The following is a 20,515-nucleotide window of genomic DNA, read 5'->3' on the forward strand; positions in this document are numbered from 1 at the left end:
TTTCATTGCAGATCACCTTAATGATCTGAATATGACTTCGTTTATTTACCTACATTTATCCATATGTAATTTATTTAAATCAAAAACTATGAATTTCCTTATGGAAAATAATAAGAGTAATAGATTTTACCTTCATAGAATTGTGAAAAAATCAAATCAAATATTTGTAAGCAGTTTTATAGTACCTAGAATATAGTGGCTACTCATTAAATGTCATAGTAATTACCCACACATGTCTTCTTGGCATTGATGACAATGTTTCTAGTAAAATACTAATATCAGTAAAGATAATATGTGCTGTATCTTTTTAAAATTAAGATCATAATCTCATTTTTAGTTCAATTTCATTCATGTGCCAAAATTTCTCACTTTCACAATTTCAAGCAGCATTTAACAATGCCTTATTTTCATATCTAAATATTTATAGGACGAAGACTATTAGAATATCATAAGCATACTGTAACTGTTTTATTTTGAGTAAGTAAATTTGATATTATGATTTTACAAGTGCTAAAATAGTTACAGCTAAATTAAATTTAAGTGGCTTTCCCCTGGTTAGATTTTCAATTAGTATTATTAGCAAGCAACATCCACAGAGAAAAAGTCTATAAAATACTGAATTATATCTGTAAACAATTTTTAATAAAGAACGAGTAGACAGCCAAATCAATCCACAAGTGACACTGTGGATAAAAATAGTAAAAAACACAGTTTAAAATTGTCATGCAAACAAAAATTGGGAAAAAATTGAAGAAGTAAAATATATACATGAGAAAAACTCAGACACCAAACCCAGGAAGAGATTTAATGGAAAATATTACTCTATTAGCTGCAAACTTTCTAAAGATTTCAAGTTTTGACTTACTTTAAACTTAATAACTGATAAGGCTGCCAATAAAACACACACACACACACACACACATCTCTTAGCTTTTATTTTACTTAAATATTGGAATATAGAAAAGTGATGGTTCCATACTTTTTTCCTATGCTGGGAAGAAGACACTTCAAAAACTGGATGGAGTTCTATAAATCTTGATTTAAATGTAACACTGGCCATGGGGAGAATGTTGAATGGATATTATTAGAATAGGCATATATCTGGAAATGGAATATCTTAAAAGCTATAAATGTGCATATGTATGCATGTAAATACATAGGATATGATCATAGAATAATCATGGAGAAGAAATAATAGAGAAATGGAGTAGGGACAGGTAAGAGCCACTGCACCATGGTAATTTATGTGGGTCTTATCATTTGCCATTCTATGCATGACACAGTGCAGCAAAGTGAGCAAGCAGCTAGGTCTGCTTATGTGGTAGATCATTACACACTGTGCCTAGAAGGAGATAAATATTCCTGGATTGCCTGTAGAGGATGGGTTCAGCATTGATTGCATTACTATCTGAGAAACCCATATTTTTAAAGAATGCCTTGAGGATATTGTTGAGAATATGTAAAATAAATTTATATCCCAATATAATTTATATCCCAATATATCCCCGTCAGAAAAATGTTTTGTATTTCTTTGTTTTATTTTGGGAATATTTGGATTTTTGTCTTTTTTTGTTTTGGTTTTGGTTTTATTTATGTGTTTGTTTATTTTTGAGACAGCTCACCATGTAGCCTAGGGTGGCCTTAAATTGTGACAGTCTTCCTTTCTCAGCCTCTCGAATTCAAGTGCTGTAACTACAGCTGTGAAAGACCATGCCCAGTAGAAATTTCTTTACTACTATTAGCAAAAAATCATTCAGTATCCATCAGAAGAATAATTTGAATAGGCAATAAAAAGTCTAAGGGATCGTCTCTCTTTTTTTACTTCTATTGTCTTGAAACTCAGAATTTTTGCCCCTCATGCACTTCTCTTTTATAAATTAATATTGTGTATTATTTGCTAATCATTTGTTCTCACTGAGAATAGGGAGCACATTTCATTCAAATGCAGTTCTCTAGGTTCAGGGCAACGAAATGAAAATGACTGGCAAGAAATTCTAGTGGAAAATCCAGAGGGCAGGAAAATAAAAGTGCTGTCAAACAAATAAGCAGCACATGGCAGAATTAATTTCAGTATAAACAAATTTTTAAAGAAAATTGAGACAGTTGACATGATTAAGAAAGCTGCTATTTCTAACAGACATTGGGATTCGATCCCAACTAGCTCAGGATAACTGCTCAGCTCTGGAATAAGAGCCTCTAAGCAAGAGAGAGAAATAAAGGGTAATGAAAGGGAAAGAAAGGGCAAAGAACAAAAGCCTCAAAGAAAACAAGCACCTAACATCTGATTTTAAAAAATGTATTAGGAGGAGGTTAAAAGAATAACCGCAGCTCAATGAACAAATGGGGGGAGTGGAGCTGCTATACCCGGTGCGGGAGCAAGCGGAAGTGTCCTGTTGTCTGTAGGAGTTGATGTCACGTGTGAGGGAAGCCATCAGAAAACCTTAAACAAAGGAGAGTGTGACCCATGTCTTGACTTTAAAATGTCACATGCCTCAGCATACATCAAGTATACATACAAATTCCCTGGGATTGATATAATCATTGACAAGAAATATAATAAAAAATCAAATAAGCAAAATAAAATGTCATATCACTCCATAAAGCTGTCAACCATTTAGAAGTCTGTCCTTGACATATATGAACAATACACAGTCTTAGTTTTCACCATTTTGAGCTCCTATTCTGATCCCTTTGCTTTCTATTCTAGATTGATTATTTCAATATTTGTTTATGTGTATATTCTCACAAGCTGATTCAAATCTTACCAAAGAAGATAAGGCTATAAATTTTAAAATGTAATGAATTATAACTCCTGGATAGTTTTGAGCAACAATAATTTCTTTTGTTTTTTTTTTCCTTTGGTTGTTGTTGTTTGTTTGTTTGTTTGTTTTGGCATTTTGAAATAGGATCTCACTGTGTATTCCAGGCTAGTCTTGAACTCACTAAGTAGGCCAGGCTGACCTCTAAACTATAGCAACATACTGTCTCAGGCTCTGGAGGACTGGGGTTATAAGTATTTGCCTCCATGACTCCAGAAGCATTGATTTCAAAGGCATGAATTTTGGACCAAGTCTGGAATTCTATCTCTTATATATAACTTATTAAAGTTATTCTCTATTTTCTCTTGTGCCAATCAAACAGAATTTACTCAGTTGGCTTTGGCTTTCAAAAGTGCACCATTTTGAGGCTATTCCTACCATCTTTCTGTTCTTCATCATATTTTTGTATGTAATGAACACTACCATCATGGAGATTGGTGCACACGCATGTCACATCATAATGCTTTGAGGTCCCCTCCCCTGTCTTCTCCCCTCTATTTTCATCATCTCCCAATTCACTTTCTGTCACCCCGAAGTCTTCCTCCCAGTTTCTTGTCCTCTATCTTTTATTTTGCTCTTTGAATTTTGTATACTTGAGGTTTCTCACATAAGAGAAAAGATGTAATATATGACCTTCTGTGTCTGATTACTTTCACTTAGTATTATGATCTCAAGAGGCACCCAATTCCTAAAAATTACTTAATCCTTCTATAGGGCAAATGTTCCCAAAGCCTTGCTCACTCACATGAGAGAGAAAATAAAAACAAATAAAAATATCACTTCAATAGTATCACATTATAATTTCTCCCTTAGAGTATTACATTATTCTAAGAATCACCTGAAAATTCTAGTAATAAGTCAATTGCAACTCACACATAGTGCTTTCTGAATTTTCTTAGTGTGAATTTCATTTTTAAAAATGTTATTAAACTATAAAAATGAAACAGACAACTTTTTGAACTAAGGAAGAGAGACACAAAAGTGTTGACAGGTGAGGAAATGAAGTTGATAACTTCTCCATTTCTACTGGCAGTGTCTGATATCAGGAAAAGTAAATGTCTGTGGTTCTTTGTCTTTGTTTCATTTTGGAGTGTGAGAGGCTGGCTGGAAATGGGCTGACCGCAATATCCCATTACATGTCAAGTATTTTTTATAACAATTATATAAAACCTAGGAAGATGTTTGAAATATGCATTGACCCAGTGGAGAGATATAAAGAGCAGGGTCTTGAAAGTCCCCAAGCACAGCTGGCTGTAGCTCTGCAGCTGGGTCATATGGAGGCAGGAACAGACCTGAGACAGAACCTTAGCAGCTGTTCGCCAAATGATAGCAAGGTGTTTCGGTGTTTTAGCAATTCTGCTGGAGAGTAGCATTTGTTATTTCCCCTATATGTTACCACGCAAATAGCATTTGGTGACCTGTGGAAGTCAAATAAATGTTCCTTCTCTCAATAATATGAATGGAAAAGATAAAAGGAAATTATCTGTTACAAATGATATATTTTAAATTCAATGTGTTCTGTCTTAAGCAGTTTGCGTTAAATGTCACTTCTTCACAAAGACCTTCCTGACCTCATTAAAAATAAAATAAGTTTCCCAACCTTCCCATTAGCTTCTTTCTCATTCTTGTGTCTTTTTTCTTCAAATCACTTAGCACAACTTGAAATATTTGATTCTTATTTCTTGTATTGGAGATTGAAACCAGGACTTTCACAATTCAGGGGTTTTTTTTGTTTGTTTGTTTGGTTTTTTTTTGGTTTTTTTTGGTTTTTTTTTTGAGACATGGTCACATGGTCTTGCTAAATCTATAAATTGTCCAGGCTAGGCTCAGACTTGCAAGTCTTCTGCCTCAGCCCCCAGTGTTAGGATTACAGATGTGTGCCACCAACCACTTGTAATATTATATCAGATTTTTATACTTCTGGGTGAGTGTATCCTTGTTCTTTAACCAGAATGCAAGTTTTAGAGACCAGAAACAGTCTTACATCATATATATTTACATTCCCTTTGTGTTCACAATGGTTGGCTCTTAGACAATTAATAATTTGCTAGATAAAACAACTAACATATTTCCCTATCCAAAATTAATACCATGATCTATATTTCCATTTCATTTACCATTCACTACTTTTTTATTCTATTAATGGTGTGTGTCACTCATTAATTGTTTGATCTCCTTGATAATGGGGAGGACACATTTCGTTTGTCCTTGCAAGATATTCTACCAGATCCTGCCAGGCCCACAGATGGAAGTATTAAAAATTAGCTGAAAGGGTTCTGGCAGACACAGAAAGCTGTTACTATTGCTTCTCTACAACAAAAACAGGATTATTTGTTCAGACTTTGAGATGCTTAACCACTCAAAGGCTGCATTTCAATCTCAAAACATTGGGTTTATTCCAGGATCATATGAGTTACAATGAATAAATGAAGAATGGAATGCAAACTATTTTTTTCTGAAAGCATGATCTTACTCTAAAAGTCATATGAAAAATCTAGCAGCAAGTCACTAAAGAATCAAGCATTTCCAAGTTTGCCTAATTATGTATCCCAAATATATCCAGTTTAAGAAAAAGTAAAATAATCTAATTCTCCTGTGGCTCCCCACTTCTGTGTAATTGTGTAACCAATTAGTCCATGAGTCTGAGAACCATATAGGTAAACAGTTTACATATTTTCCAGTTCAAGTAAACAGAAAAGAAACTTGACTTTCTCCTTTAAAGTGTTAGATCCTGGACAGACAAGAGTTCACTCTTTTGTTTTGTTTCTAACAGCTGGACACAATATATGTCCATGCAAACATAACAGACTGAAGAGAGTTCTACCCAGAAATGAAAGCTGGCAGATAAAGATTCCCCCACACCGAGATGGTGACCTGCTCTTCTCACATGCAAACTTGAACCAAGCAGTGAAAGTTGACTCTTTGCAGTTCAATTGAGAAGCAATGAGTTTATAGGTTTTACTCATATCAAATTGTCCGCTTTCTTGAGAATAATGTGGAAGGTTAATAAGCAAAGTCCTTTTCTTCTATTAAAAAATATATGGTTCTTCAGAATACATGACACACTTGAGATTATATTTGTACTCGGAAAAAGTACTTCTAAAGTTCTCTTAGGTTTACCGGATTTAGCAATAAAAACGCAAGACTCTTGAATACACTTTGGTACCAATAAAAAATGAAAAAAAAATGTTTAGTACATTGTTCGTGCAACATACTTATACTTAAAGTTAGTTGTTATTTATCTGAAATACAAACTTATCTCTGCATCTTATCTAGCAACATTATCCTAACTTATTTCAATTTTATAGCCAAGTCCATTTTATTAATCATTTAATTTGTCTTACCCCCTAGAAAATGAGAGTGAGTATATATATATATATATATATATATATCTGCATCATTTCTTGCCTTATATTTTTATTGTAGTTAAACACACATACAAGTTTTACTATCTTAACCATATTCAGGTGTATAGTTAAATAGAATTCAGTTTGATTTTCATTTTATATAATCACCACTATCCCTTTCCAGAACCATTTTTATTTTGCAAAACAGAAACTCCACAACCATCGTAGAATAATTCTGTCTCCTTCCTTCTCCAGCCTCTGGAAAAGGCCACTCTGTTTTTTTCACTGATTCTTACTACTTTCAGCATAGGTCAAGATCCATGATATGCGCCTGAATTCATGGATAGTACAGAACTGTAGGGTGTATATACTGCTTTTGCCTATGCATGCATAACCATGACAAATTTAACATATCAATTAGGTATGGCAAGAGACTAAAAACAACAATAAAAAATAATGACTATAATAATAAATTATAAAAGTTATTTAAAGCCATTGAAATTTGATTTTCAGAAATGACCAGAGGCAGCCTATACTCACAAGTTGCTCAAGCATATTTATCCAGAAAAACAGATATGTGGCTTTGTAAGGAGCTAAGAGTAAGGTAGAAATTGCAAAACTGCATCTGAAGAGTACTGACAATCAGAAGAAATTCTGGAATATTGGCATTTCAATGATAAATTAACTGAAACAGTACATTCCAGCACATGAAGAACTGCTGCTCAGTGAAAGAGGGAGAATTTCCCTTTCATGCAGCAATAAAAGGAAAATCTCAGCATAACTTGCGAGCACTGACACATGAGCAGAAAGATGGCCCAAGTACAACCAAATGGACCAAGATGAGACCCATCACCCCCCATCTCTTCTCTCCAGATTTAGACAGCGTCAGATTGGGAAGACACCCTCAAAGCTGCCCACCACCGCTCCATCCTCTGTAGAACAAACAGATGTATCTGAGCAGAATTGGTGTAGGAAGTCATATTTTCTACCTGTGCTCAGAAAAATCCCCACATTTTCTATGACTGAGATGTGAAGACCCTCATCACCTATGTAGGAGAAATCAAACTTTGCCCTGGGAGAATCCTGGCAGGGCAGAAGGATAGTGTGACACAGCACAGGCTGAAACACAAGGGCAGGAAAGGGTTCATTAACATGGGCCTTTGAGGTTGGAGAGTGTCTGAGTCTGGGGTGGTGATCACAGAGATCAGCAGGAGGCTGAGCTCCTCCAGTCCCAACACAAATGCCAATCTGTGAGAACCCATCCTTCTCAAGTGTGCTCAGAGGCATTGAGAGTAAATGCAGCAGGGCACAGACACCTCAGAAAGTGGGATCTAGAAGTTTACTAAGTTTGACCCACAGTCTGGACTCACAAACAGAATAGGCAAGTGAGAGATTTTGTGGAAAGTCTAGATTTTCTGACCCCCTCAATCCCAGGCATGGAAGAAATTATTTGGAAAATGTGAGCCAATTCTGCCAGTGAGTTTAACCAAAGTGCTCATCTGTTTTGATTTGGACCTGGAATGTCTCCCCACCAAAAAAATCCAAGCAGTCAGAGGCAGGGCTTGTGGATGGCAATCCGATTATGGGATTAACTTGACTGGTTTAGGAAATGGGGCCTAGTGAGAGGAGGGTTATCTCCCTTCCTGGCTCCTCCTTTGCTTTCCCTTACCACCATGACATGAGTTTTCTACCACCCTGTCCCTTTGGGTAAACCAGTCAAACATGGGAACCTTCTGAACTCTTAGTCAAAATAAACCTCTTCTTCACATTGCAGGTGTCATATATGTTGTCCCAGGGACAAGAGAATGACCAAGTTATCATCCATGAATGGACACCTCCTGCCTGCTTTTTTATTGTGTCTCCTGCTTGGACAGAGGCAGAGGAGCTCTGAGCTAAAGTATAACAAGATTTTCACACACATCTAGACTCCAGTGTAAAAACCACTGCAAAGAGAAATATTAGATCTGCCTTTGGAGGAATTTGGGGGTGAGAGTGTTTGTTTGCTTGTTTGTTTTCTTTTGCTTTATGAGTGCTAGGGATTTGTACATTTTCATAAAACCACTTACAAGTGTTAGTTATTGCTCTTGCTTCTGTCTTCTTCCCGTGGTATATTATACTCCAGACCAAGAATTTTTTTTTTTTTTAAGATCCACAGAATTTGTGTTTCAGTTAGGTCCTTATCTTCTCTCACTTTCTATTTGTATATTTATTTATCAATCCTTGTCTAATAGATTTGCCACTGGATCTTGTATACGGTTAGGTGTTTTTGTTTTACTTTTTTATTTTTGTATAAACTCTCTCTTTTTTAACATTTGTTTGTATGCCTTACACTTTCAGCTGAAAACCAGAAGACTGAATCAATTGATGTGATAAGTCTAAATATCAAATTTTAACTTTTGCAGCTTTGGAGGGTTTTATTGTTTGTGTTGTTTTTAATTATAGGATTTTTCTATCCTGGTGATCAACCTGAGGCACAGTCTTAACATTTTCTTCAGATGACTGCCATATATTTGACTCTATGTGATTTTAATCAGCAGTCGGTGGTCAGAACACAATCTTTGATCAGTAGGGAAGAGGATATTCTTTGTCCATTCCAATGATCAACAAGCTGTCTGCAGTCTGATCTCTAACACATGTGCACACCTCTAAGATGTGGAAAATGAGTGGCTTCTCTTTTCGTAAGCATTGAAATGGACCAAAAGTACCTGGGATTTGCTCCTCAAAGCCTTTTCTGGATGATGCAATCCATCAATAGACTCCAGAGTTCAACAATAGTTAACAACAAACCAATGCTGCCTGTGCAATCAATATCTAGGTGCAGAGATCAATTCCTGGTATTTCCTATTCCACCATCTTCTCAGAATTCTATGATTTTAAGGTAATTGGCTTAAATGCTACTGTGTTTCTTGGAATAGACGACAGATCAGAAGTAAACCTAAACATACCTTTTATTATAAAAGCATAATATTGGTCAAAATAAACTTAAGAATGTACTCTGCTAACAATGTTCAAATCTCAATCTTGTAATACAAAAAGAATTTATCTGTCATATATCCAGCATCAATTATGATCATATCCAGTATGTTCAGTAATCCAGACTTTCTGGGTTTATAACCCCACTATTTCAAAAATGCTGTGTTCTTTAGCAATAATGTGTTCTTCATACCTAAGAAGCACAAAAAAGAAATACACAAAAAATGCACCATTAAACACTTCAGCCCAGTAGTAGTACATTTCATTTTCATGCACAGCCCACAGACAAAACTAATCACATAACCATGCATCAATGCATGGTTTGAAGGAGAAAAGAAGTAAATAAGGTTAGGAAGTACAAATCTTGGCCACAGTATTTGTGATTGTAAAACCTGTCACACAATCGAGAAGCTAGATAAGTACTCAGTGGTTCAAGCTGCTTCCAAATATAGAAATCTGTAATTAAGGACATCACTAGTGTTTCATCTAGCCTTTGTCTCATTAATGCCAGTGGTTTGAGACTCATGTTTTCCTTATGAAATACTCACTGCTTTGTTAGACTTGTAAAGCTACAGTCTACTTCCTCATACTTTCTAAGACCTGTTTCACACTGGGAATATTGCTGCCAATGCTTGTACTTTATTTTTTATCAATAGAAAATAACTGCAAAAGTTCTATTTTAATAATTAAGAACAAACTAATACATGAAAAAAGAATAGATCACTTTTTAAAGCTTAGGATGCTTATGAGAAAAATCACTATATATAATGTCAATTACAGTTTTCTTTTAACTTCTTTGACCACAATTTATTCTTCAGAAGATGCGCATCGAGGCATAGTAAGACCTTCTGCCTTTCATTTTGATTTTGCTCTGGTTGCTCTGCGTATGCAATACTTAGTTTAGAAAACTAAATCTTACAGGGAATATTTCTGACTACCAAATCAAATGAATGCATCAAATGACTATCAAATCAAATGAAAAGGTTTGACCTAGATTCTTGATTTTTTTCAATCAAATAAAAGTATTTTATGACACATGTTTTAAAAATAATAAACTGATTACTTAGCACTTGGTACTTTCAAGACTTATTTTTACTTTGTAACTGAGGGATTAAAATAATGATAAGAATGCTTAATATATACATTTCATGGATAGAGAACATAAATTATTTTGTAAGTGGGTGACTTCTTTATCTATTCAAAGGGAAGGTTTCCTTTATTCTCCATTTGATCTTTCCTACTGATTAGTATCTGGGTTTAATTTTCTTTCTCATCAGGTTCCTATTTTGTTTGTTTAAACCTCTTTTACATGCTGGAGGAAAATCATTGAGCACTTCAGAAAAAAATATAGAGCTCTATTTTTACTGACCTACTTAGAGTTCTGCATAAGAAAATAAACACTAGCAAAGCTCATCAAAATAAAAGATTTAATAATGCCCACTGACTAAAAGCAGACTGAAATAGCATCAGCAATACTACCATAGGGTTAGAAAAGGAATTTGCTAGCAAAAGATCGTAGTCTATTTTATCCATAATTGTTAGCTCAAGGTATTAACACCCTCATACACAAAATATTTGTCTCAAGGTAACTGGAGCATCAATTTAACTGCCTCTTATAATTCCCTCTCTGCCTTTCCATCTCCATACCCACCCTTTAGTTAACCAGTTTGTTTCAAATTTCAACAACACAAGTATAACTGTCTTGTTGTAAAAGTAGTGCTGGAAGCCAGTTGAGTTTGCTTATTTCTATAAACAAATGAGTAAATCATTTTACTTCTCTGAGTCTCTTTGAGCAAGAATAACTACCTTACAGAGTTGATGTGAAAGACTTTGATGTAAAAGTTACATTGCAAATTTGTTTCCATTATTATACATTTTAAGGCTTCTTTGCTACTGAGATTAAAAGATCTCCTTGTGAAATGTTAAGCCAAGCATGACTTTGCTATTAACAGCCTACACAATGACAAAAAAAAAAGCAAGATACTAGCAAAATCCAAATAGAAAATTCAAAAATTAGAAATTAATAAATCAGTGAAAGTTATAAATGAAACAGTAATAGGTCACATCCCAGTGAATTGAGGAGTTCTCTTTCCTGTGCACAATCACATTTAAGAAATTTTAGAAACGTTTTACAAAGAAAAGAAATCATTGACAAAAGCTTTTGTAGCTGCTGAGAGTAATATATGTGAATAAATAAACATGCCCAACACTTACAGTGAAGTGTGTCCAGTTATTACTAACCGCTCCCTTAATATGACACAGAAGAAAACCAAGACATGTTTTTCAACTTTTCTCCATGGTTATGAATTTCTACATGAAGAATTCTGCTTCCTACCCAGCCCTCATACTGAACATTGCCTAGTGAACAAGATAAGCATAGTTTTTTCTCTACATAGTCTTCTGCATTTCTAATACTCTCTACATTCACTGTTGTCAATCTAATGTGAAAGGGCAAAGCCATGCAGCACCATAAATAAAAGCCTTAACCAATAAGAATTACAGTTAAAGACAGAATTTATTTTAATTATCTATTAAATTTAAACTTTAGTGATATGTAATTTATAGGATTATTTTATAATATTCACCCAGAGTTAAATGCAAAAGAGTGCAGATCTGTCCACACTCTAGAGACCCAAAGAACCAACTGAGGGCCTGGATCCCTTGGCAATGTGCTCCATGAATCCAGCTCGGGGTCTAGAGCCCACAATAAAGTCCATGTATCAAAGATCTGCACTAGGAAGCAGTGCAGATCATTGGTGGAAGCTAGAAAATCAGTGCCCAGCAGGATGAAGAATCTGTGCCAACAGACTGAGGGATCTGCATTAGAGCAAGGAAGCAACTCTTAAAGTAAGGACCAGAGCTCTCCTGAAAATAACCACAGTCATCCTGCAAGTCATCCTGTAACTGCAAGTCACCTCTGTAACAGCAAGGACTGGAGCCACTCCAATGATAGGAACAGCTAAGTTCATATTAACAAAGCCACCACAACAAGCTTCTCTACAAGGATCAATAGCAACTATTCCAATTCGGTTTCTGTGCTGTTGGCAATAATGCTCAGATAGGTCAACCACAGTCACAACCACACTAACTCAGTTGAGCTGGCTGTTACATATTGACCATCAGTTAAATCACCACAGTTCCCAAATGTTCAGAATGCACAGGTAACTGCATTTGGGAATGCCTCCTCTAGTCCATTGACTTATGCCTGACCATCCCTGTCAGTGAACCCTGAGCCTCCCCAGGTCATAACATGCCTCTCATCTCTCTCTCTGCCGACCTCTGTCCTTCCCCCAGGACTTCTTTGCATCTGATTTGCTCATTCCCTCCCCTTGTGGTTTACCTTCTAATTCTTCTAATTTTTTCACACCAGACTGCTAGGTGGAGAAGGAAAGAAGCAGCAATTTTAATGACATTTTATGAAAATTCAATGAAATTTCAGTAACATTTGGTTTCAGTGCTGACATGGAAGGGAAAGAAATTCACACTGTTTCCTGACTCCCAAAAGTTTACCTAAAAAGTAAAGACACAATGTCAGTATGCAAAACCTGTCTTCTTGCCTAATTTTACATTACAGGGCTATAGTAGAGGCCCTTTAGGCATTACAAATTTCAGGATGCAGAATTCATAGGATGTGTGTGCATGATGTAAATAGGGAGAAAAAGAAAGACTGATAATGTCATTAATGTCAAAGATATTATTAATCAATAATAGCCATAATGATACAGGGACACAAAGTTCATCAGTGCCAGTAATTCTTTATATTTTTCTTTCTGGGACCCTTAATTTTAGTTTTTAAAACTAAAATTTCCCTCACTATAAATTAAAAAATTACAATGAGCAGGGTTCATCTGCAAAAGAAAATTTACTTGACATGTATCCAAACCAGTTTGATCTCCCTTTGTAACTGCTACATAAGTATATCATCCCACCTTATAAGTAATTTTGACTTATAAAGTTTATGCTACACTTATCCAAAGTCTCACTTGTTCATCTGCCTGTTCCAAGTCTTATTATTTTAGATGAAGTCTTTGTTAAAAATTTCAAACTTTTGTAGAATTTCAAATACTTCACATCAGAAGGTTTCAGTGCAATCATTTTATACATGAGATTTTAACAGATACAAAGTGATTCAATATAGCTTGAGCTAAGAAAATGATTTAGACTAGTTAGGCTTTTCATAATGGAGTTATTTTTGAGAACAAAATGATGGGGTTAAGCATGTCCTTACAAAGCTCCCTTTGAGGGAACAAGCTTGCATGTTCCTGAATATTGTGAATATCCCACTCAAAGCCTCTACTTGCAGGAGCACTTACCTACCTGCCTGTCAGTAAGTTCTCCTAATACACTGCCTTCCTATTTGTGTGTTTCCCTGAAATTATCCAACCTAATAGCTCCCACAAGTCTGTAGTTTCAAATAAAATTAACAATTATCAGCCAAATGGACTAAAAGACACTTAAAATTTGAAAGAACATCTCGCGGACAGCTGCAATCTTTTGTAAATTTTTACTACTTGCCATTTCACTATTTATGAATAGTGATCAATGGTGTGATTAAATAGGATATGTGACTTCGATAACCTGGAAAAGTCCCACCAGGCTGTGGGCTTCTTGTTTAGTAGGAGAGGACCAAGAAATAACAGTTGGTTTCTCACAATTAGTTCAAGTAACAGGAAGTTCAAGAACAGAATATTATCATGACTTCGGAGGAGCACTATGATTTTCCATCACCAGTACTGCATTTCCTTCATACCCTACTCTGAATAAGGGCACAGAACATCCATAATGGTTTATTCTTCATTAAAATTCAATTTCCTTTATAGTCATTATCAGGGATTTCAGCAAACATATTTCAGAAATCATAATTTTACATGCTTTGTTGAACAGAAGTTCACTAAAGAAGGAGGAAACTTGTTAGTCTTGTTTTATGGCTAATGCACTGAAGAGCATATAAGGAAGTTTAACTCTTAAATGTACCTGTGTATATAAGAATCTAAAGACAAATGTGGCCTTATGTTAGCTGAAAAGCAAGCAAGAACAACAAAATCTTTACTGAGACCTAGATCTTACAAATATGATTAGTCTTTCATCTGCAAGATAGATAGACAGACAGACAGATAGATAGACAGATAGGCAGGCAGGCAGCATTGGAGCTTTCAAAACAGCCAATAGTTGGTAAATAGAAAGAGACTACTACTAAATCATCAAACTTGTTTCCTTTTTCTCCCTGGCACAAAGCTAGACTAAATTCTCTACCTGTTGGGTCCAATGAGTAATTCTATTCAGGGAAATGATGTAAGCTGCTTCCACATCTGACCTCTGAAAAATCGACCACATGTAATCTCCACACTCCTTCCTCCCTCACTATCGTGATGCAAAACTGTAGAGCTGCATTTGAAAGCAAGACTTGAAGACAAAAGATTCACAAAATGGGAGGAACATGAGTCTTTTGTTTTAGTGAGGAACCACTCTTTATAAGAGCACCCATTTACATTTCATGGTAAAACCTTGACAGTTATGGTAATCTCATGAATGTATAAGGTCTTTCAACGATGCCACCTAGAATTTAAAACAATATGAGCAATCATGCTTTCATTTTACACAAAACATCATGATGAAAAAAGTGAAGAAAGAGATATAACTGCTCATGTTCACCTCATCCATGACATCAGACAGATAGATATAATAGAAACTCTAGGACTCTTTCATGAATTTAAATCAGTATCTCAGAAGTAAACCTCCATATATGCTTATACACATATCAGATTGTAAAAAGAGAATAGTTTCCAGAGCTTAAGACAATGCGTAAAGCAGTTACTTCCACAAAGAATACATGCATGTATTTATACATAAATATGTAATATATAAGTATGCATATGTTACACATCACATATAATTGCATAATGCTTTTAAATAAAAGCATATTTTATATAACCAATATGTAATGCATAGCTGTAACTTTATAAATCAAGGTACATTATATTCTATACATTAGATTTTTGAATAGTTTATTTCTTAAAGTGGTTTAATATTCATTCAGTATATGTTGGCACTTTACTGTAAAGTGCTGACTTTGTAAGTATTTATTGTGCTAGTAAAATCTCTCATACTTATGTCTTTTATTGTAGCTACTGTAAAAGACATAAAAGCATACTTTGTGTTGACATTAATGAGATACAAGCAGTGACCAAAATTTCAATGAATGACTAAATTTTTTAAAACATTAGAATAAAAGACACATTTCTTTTAAACCCTTTCAAAATAGTAACTCTCACTTTGTTTCTTTTTCTTTTTGTTTTTGTTTTTAATTTTGTTTTTGGTAACAGAAATCAAACTCACAAACTCCCACTTGCTAGGCAGGCAAGTTTGATTAAAAGAAATACTGTGAGTGCTGCTGCTTAGTGCCAGCCAACAGAAAGGCAGGCGATGAAAACATCCCGTGTGTTTCACCCACCTCATTCACTGGCTGTGACATCGTGCAACTTGTGACTCCCCCCTAGTCAAGCAAACTCTAAAGGGTTAACATTTCAAATGGATTCAGGCCACTGAAGCAGCAATGATACTGCAATTTGGTGTCCAGCTTTGAGAACTCAGGAAAGAAACTAAAAGCACAGTTTATCAGAGATCGTGTAATCTAAGACCTCTGCAAAATATTGTGAAAAATATTGTGCTTAACTGAATCTCTGTTAGTGACACAAAAACACAGGCCTTATTTTCTACTCTTTCACTGAATTAAGCTTCACCATGAGGTAACACATGACTGGCCTAACAGATGACTTGCACTTGCCACGAAGCCTGAGGAATTCAGCAATTAATCAAAGCTTAGTACAACTAAGGATATAATTTAATAACATTTAATCCAGTAGGAAATTAACATATCTGATATAATTTGCTGCAAATTTTCATAAAAAATATTAATATTCATTAACAACGTGCTTACAAAAATGCACATGCTTCTGAAGTGTTCTATCTCTCCAAATTAATCCGAATTCCAGCTCTTTATCATCTAGATACTCAATTCATTATTTCATAAATGACAATGATAAGATTTCACAACCTGAAAAGAGGAGATCAGTCCTTTTTTCTTGAGATAGCATCTAAGCATCAGCTATGAATGTAAGCCATGCACACCAATACTAGTTAATCTCACAAGGCTCCCAACCTGTATGTTTCTGATCAATACAGTTCTTGAGTCTCCACCAATCACTTTTCCTTATGCTTATTTCCAGTAATCTTTAATGCAGTTTTTTTGGTTTAAGAGTAGGTTGATATTAAGATGTAATTCATGCAATTAAGTAATATCATTGATCTAAAAATCTTTGTACATTTCTTTTTATTATTTGTTAAGTAATTATTATTTAGCATATTATTTCCCTCATGCTATAAACAATGTAATTATGCTACACATTGTACCCATTGTTTATCATAAAGCTAAATCACTGTAAAACTTAATCTCTATCAAAGAATTATTAGTAATAATTTCTGCAATAGGTCAAGGATTATTGCACATGGATTTTAACATTCACTTTTGACATATGTTGTGAATTATTATTCTGGAATATGATATTCTAACCACTCCAAAATTTTAAATACTCTCTCCAGGACTAAAGAGGGAAGATGTAATATATTTCTTTATATTCTTTGAACCAAATCTTAATATAGAAAAACACCTCTAAGCTGAGAATTATTGTCTATATGTATAATAAGATTTTCTACTGGTGATTAATGCCCAGATTTTCACAATTAATAGAACATGCTTATTTGAGACTTTTTCTTTCTTTAATGTTTGAAGTTTTTGTTTTGAAGGACTACTGGTACGTTATTTGGATGATTAATAATGTAAAGTTCATTTCAGTCTACTAAGATAGTAATAACTTAGGTATTAGTTTCAGTGATCCCATCTGCTTTAAAATAACCACCTTTGATTTATTTATTTAAATTAGTGGATATTGATTATTGTCTACATTCTGTAAAGCATTTTTATTTAAGCTTCCTATCCCAATAATAAGTAATGACTGACCTGATTTTCAGATGCAGAACTGAGATTCAGAGAAACAGAGGCACTTGGTCATTGAGGCAAAGCTGATAATCTTTATGACTTAAATAAGAACTCTATTTCTCAGCCTTGTTATCTTGGAATGTTTTTTGTGGGACTCACACTAAGGTGTTCTGAAAGAACTGTAGGAGTTATACAACCAAAGATGTGTGATGGGTAGAGTACTTTTTTCTATTTCAACGTACCAAGAGGCTGTACATATTTGTATCTGCACAGTTAGGTATACATTAGAAGACTGCAGTCTTTGGAATAAAGACTTTACTTTGAAATGATCAGCATTACAGGAAAGTTGCAACTCTACACAAAGAATTTCCATATGTCCTTCACACACTTTCCCTAATGAGAAAATACTTTACTTTGGTTCTTTTGTCAAAACTAAGAAACCAACACTAGTACAATGTTACTAATTATATTCAAGACATTGAAATAATTTACAAAACATAAAACCTATCTAAATATAATTTTATATTCATTGTTATTCTCAATTATCTTTGCCTTAAGTCAATGAATAATAAACCTTTAGATAATGATCAATCAATATGTGACTCCAGTAGTATTAGCAAGGCATTTTAAAATTAAGAATCCAAAATGTGAAGAAAAATGCGCAGTTCCTAAATCTAAGCCAAATTCAATCTAGAACTTTATCAAATTTTACAAAGTTAACATTTGGAACAATCATTTTTCCATATATACATATATTTATAATGAGTAAATTATAATATTTAATATACTTTACAAATAAGGAAACCCAAAAATAGTAAAACAAAAGTGGCTATCATAAAGTAGTTATATTAGATAACCTTATTTACAAAGCTAAAACAACAAATTCATGTCAATTTTGTCATGCTCAAACTGAAATATTGCATATTATTTTTTAAATGACAGCCATTATCATTTAAATACAAATAATCTCTACCAAAAATCAGTTTCTCAATGTATATTTTTTTATTTAAAGGAGAAAAACAAAACAGTATAAGTGTATAAGTAATACAGAATTTTTAAAAAAACAGTAAGAAAGAAATCACTAGTTAATAGATTACATATTGTCATCTTGGAAATAGTTGTTCAAGTTGCAGGATTAAAGCATACAAAGTGGACATTCAAACAGTGAGACTGCAAACAGTTGCGTTCAATGAGTCAGCGAAAACTTAGTAATATGGTCATCTTAGCACACCTAAACACACTTGCAAAGTAACCTTTAGAGCACCTTTTTTTCCTCTCTTTTTTACAACAACATTTTCACATTTTGGGTTTTATTACTCCCGTAGTTCTTATTACTTTTTATTTGGAAGAGAATAAAACCAAGTAGGACAAAACAAAGCAGTCAGTCAAAAAAAAAAAGGAAGGACATAGTACATGATGTAAAAACAGAATATAAGATAATCAACAATGGTTACCATAATGCCTCTTGCTACCTTAAAAAGAATTGCCTACATCATTAGGTATAATAAAATTGAACAAAACAGTACAGGACAAGACCAATAAAACCTAAACATTGGAGACATTACAGGACTTCAAAGAAGATAATAGTCAAACCAGAATGGGCGTCATAGTGAATCTTATTACCTTCAAAGTAATTGCCTATACCCTCAAACTTGATACTATCAAACAGAACAGAACAGAGTAAAATCAGTCAAAACAAGGTGGTGGGAGCAATACAGGGCTTCAAATCAAGTTAATAAGAAATCAAAAAAGTTACTATAATATACTGTGCTTTTTTTATTTTCCCTTAATTAAAAAAATAATTCAAAATAAATATTTTTTTTTAAAAAGGGGGAGATGGAGATAAAAGAGGACATAACAACATAACAATACAGGTCAAAGCATAATAATTTCAGCAATGTAGTGCTTCAGCACAAGATGACCCGACTTAGTAGTAGTTACCATAGTGTCTCTTTCCTTGAAATATTTGAGTATAACTTGTTGTGCTATGGCTTCAAACATATCAAGGCAGTGTGAAACCATTCAAGAGAATAAAAGTATTACACAGTATTTAGAACCAACTAACAGAAAACGAACAATGGTTTCTATATTATCTCTTTGCCTATAACAATATTTGTTTATACTATCACATATAATAAAATCCAGTAAGATGCAACATGATAAAACCAATGGAGACAGATGAACAACAGTTTGGTGGGACTTCAAAACAAGATGATATTAAATCAGCACTAGCTATTATGATGTCTTGTTTTCTTCAAAATAGCTGTTCATATCACCACAGGCAATAATATCAAACAGCCCAGAATAAAGCCATTCCAATTAATGAGTGAAAACTTTATAAGTCTTCAAAAGCCACATAAAGGGGAATCATGATTACCACATATTTTATATATTTGAATCATTTCTTACAATAGGAAAACTATTCAGTAGTCATACATGTGAGTTTGATTTATTTCACTTATGAGTATGGTCTCCAGCTGCATCCATTTCTTTATAAATATCTCAATATGATCCTTCTTTATAGCTGAGTAGTACTCCATTGTATAAAAATACCACAACTTTTTAATCCATTCCTCAGTTGATGGACACTTAGGTTGTTTCCAAGATCTGGCAATTACAAGTTGTGCTGCTATAAACATGGGTGCACATATATCACTGTGGTATGATGCTTTCAGTTCTTCTTGGAATATGCCTAGTAGTGGGATAGCTGGAACAAATGGGACTTCCAATCCCAGCTTTTTGAGAAATCTCCAGACTTACCTCCACAATGGTTGCACCAGTCTACATTCCCACCAACAGTGCAGGAGAGTTCCTTTTTCCCCACGGCCTCTCTAGCATTTGTTGTTGATGGTTTTCTAGATCCTGGCCATTCTTTCAGGAGTGAGATGGAATCTCAGTGTGGTTTTAATTTACATTTCTCTAATGACTAAGGATGATGAACATTTTTTCATGTATTTATTTTCCATTTGTATTTCTTCATCTGAGAATTGTGTATTCATCTCAGATGCCCATTTTTGGATTGGATCTTTGAATTTTGGGGATCTGATTTTTTTTTAATTCCTTATATGTTTTAGACAGAAGTCCTTTGTCTGAGGGGCAGTTCACTAAGATTTTTCCCAGTTTGTAGGTTTTCTTTTCACTATTCTGGACATTTCTTTTGATATGCAGAAACTTTTTAATAAGAGGTGACCCCAGTTATTGATTCTGGGAAGTATTTCCCATGTGATTTGAGTCCTGTTCATGAATTCTTTACCTACCCCTATGTCTTCAAGGTTTCTACCCAATTTGTCTTCCAATAGATTTAGTGTTTCTGTTTTAATATTCAGATCTTTGATCTATTTGGATTTTAGTTTTGTACATGGTGATAAGCATGGGTCTAG

The 20,515-nt window shown here is 34.2% G+C and overlaps 1 pseudogene; it reads right to left on the bottom strand.

The window, feature by feature from the left end:
• Positions 1-7,453, bottom strand: part of LOC100728715 (protein DEK-like) — a 58,857-nt pseudogene extending 51,404 nt beyond the window's left edge.
• Between the last annotated feature and the right edge of the window lie 13,062 nt (positions 7,454-20,515).

Source organism: Cavia porcellus, unplaced genomic scaffold (genome assembly GCF_034190915.1).
Source record: "Cavia porcellus strain 051 isolate PalLab524CR breed Dunkin Hartley unplaced genomic scaffold, mCavPor4.1 scaffold_1, whole genome shotgun sequence".
Taxonomy (NCBI): domain Eukaryota; kingdom Metazoa; phylum Chordata; class Mammalia; order Rodentia; family Caviidae; genus Cavia; species Cavia porcellus.